Source organism: Apium graveolens, chromosome 6, assembly GCF_009905375.1.
Source record: "Apium graveolens cultivar Ventura chromosome 6, ASM990537v1, whole genome shotgun sequence".
NCBI lineage: Eukaryota > Viridiplantae > Streptophyta > Magnoliopsida > Apiales > Apiaceae > Apium > Apium graveolens.
Genome location: NC_133652.1, coordinates 282,952,881 through 282,955,373, shown reverse-complemented (window position 1 = coordinate 282,955,373; position 2,493 = coordinate 282,952,881). Strand labels below are relative to the sequence as shown.

The window sequence follows — 2,493 nt, the reverse complement described above, 5'->3', positions numbered from 1 at the left end:
ACAAAAATTAAAACCAAAATATAAATGAAAATATTCTAAAAATAATTATAATAACACTCAGTTTACATTAATAAATATGAACTTTTGAATTAGTACAAAAAATGAATCAAACTCTATAAAAACTACATTATAACATCAACAAGTTTTCGGTAAAAGTACATAATCAAGTATTGTCCATATGTACTACAATCCATAAAAGTGTTGTGTATTTGAACACTTTCTCATCCTCTGGAGCTTCAATCTCCGTCTCTTACTTTAATAGTGAACATGTCCCTTGAACCTCTCTAAGAAACTGAGCCTGTAGGACCAAATCACCACACCAAACCTAAAGTATAAAAGGCAAAGAAATTAGGGTTAAATCCAAATAAAACACAGAGTTCCGATGGCTTAGTACCGGTGAGAACAACCTGCAAATAACCATTCAAATAACTTAGAAACGAAATTTTCAGTAATATCCTACAGCTTCTTCTAATGTCAATTCACTAATTCAACATCTTAATATATATAGAAAGTATACTTTCTTTTTCAATTGTTTCTAGTAGATATACAGTTAAACTATACATAACATACAAAGTAAAGAACTTAATTATAAACTCAGACTTCCTCTCAACTTTGACTATTGCAGTTAATAATAATGTAAATGCAACATAATGTAATTGCAGGCTTTGAATATTGTTAAGTAATAATTCTGGGCTACCAGAAAAGAAAATTTTACCTGCCCGCCAGGACACATGCAGAATGAATAACTACGCTTAACTGCTCTTGAGCTATTATTTTCATCAACATAATCAACAATTTTGTAACCAGCAACCGGTACTTTTCCACGCCCTTTGCGAACCTCGTCAGACAATTCAGAGTACTGCACATTAAGTCACAGAGTTTAACCCAAAATCTGTCTGATGCCCACGACACGCATATACACTCATTTACAGACAAATTCATATTGTTTGTATTTAAGAAGAGATAAATGCTTATCCCAATATAATCAGAAACACAGGCACCTATATCTCTACAAAAAGAAAAATTTTCCTGAAAAATATATACATAATTTACAAACCTGAATGCTGTTTATTAGTTCCTGAGGATGCTCAACCCGCAGACCAACCTACTCATCACAAATTGAAATGAGAGAACTGTAATCACAAAGTTAACATCAAGAAACTATTTATATTACCTTAAATAAATATAATTGTTTAATTTAAGGTGCAAGACAATATAAATGCACAAGACCGTGTAAAGTAACTGAGAGGTTCTCGAGAAACAAACTTGTACTATCATCAACTAAAAACCACACACAATTCATTCATCACCTGAGGCTTGTGAACCTAATAGTAAGTCTAATAAGTACATTTATTCACAATCCAGAATGTAGTAATATTTTCTATTAAGACCTAGGATTTTATTTATTCTCCAACCTTATCTTATAAAAGTTCTCTCTCAGAAAAACAATAATATATATTCAATTAGACAACAAAACATATTAACTGAGGTGGGATGACTCTCTTCACACATTGTTTCCTTACTGTTACATCAGTGCAGAAATGAAGTAAACAAAAGCCAATCTTTCTAGGTTAAGCAAACAATGTCTCTCCAAAACCTCATGGAACAAAGTTCGCATTATAAGAGAAATTTGAACCAATTTACCCCTGCTACTGCAGTCATGTAGCAGTGCCAGTACTGGATTAACCAGACTATGGATTCATGAAACACCCGATTATGAGTTGTCTTACTCTTAAGTAAAGCTTAGTCACTCAAACTACTCACCTTATTCTGTTTTTGTTGAAAGCACACATAATTGGAGCACAAAATAAGTAGATAGAACCAATCAGTACAGATTAACCAAAGCAACAGAACTTACTGAAAAATCTTTTGGAACCAAGTCCACTTCATTGGTAAGAAGGATTTGGTATATGTCACGTGCTGAATTGCCCACCGCAAGAACAACTGCATCGTAATTCAACTTCTGGTTATCAAACTGTAATCTGATTATAAACAAAACATTTGTGTGTGTATCTAGGCATGTATAGAAAAATCATAGCATGACTTGCTTAAGTACCAACCTTCCCCGCATCAAAAGATTTCCGAATGACACTAAAGGCTTCTGGTGGCAACATGGGGGCCACCTACATCCCAAAAAAGAAACTATATAAGTTTGAAACACAACGCAGTAGCAATCAAGGAACACTGCATAGCTAAAATACATACACAAATATATTTTTTGGCTTATTAATTTAATTTCATCTAAATTATATATTTTTCATCCAGCCCACCCCATTTAAATTTTCAATGTTTTCTTTTTCTTTATTCAAATATTTTTAATCTTTTTAATTCTGCATACTATTATTATTAGAATAAAACTACTAATTAGTTTGTAAAAATATAAAATTATTAGAGGTTTTAATTAGTGGAGAATAAATAATTAAAGAAGTAATTCTATAATAAAAATTATTTAAATTTATCAAAATAATTAATAAATAATTTTATTTTTAAATA

At 31.1% G+C, this 2,493-nt stretch overlaps 1 long non-coding RNA gene across 1 annotated transcript; it reads right to left on the bottom strand.

The window, feature by feature from the left end:
- Positions 1-726: 726 nt before the first annotated feature.
- LOC141666516 (uncharacterized) lies at positions 727-1,980 on the bottom strand. The gene is made up of 3 exons (XR_012552265.1): positions 1,859-1,980; positions 1,058-1,105; positions 727-859 (listed from the first exon to the last, which is right to left on the bottom strand). It is a non-coding gene; the product is annotated as an uncharacterized LOC141666516 (long non-coding RNA).
- Between the last annotated feature and the right edge of the window lie 513 nt (positions 1,981-2,493).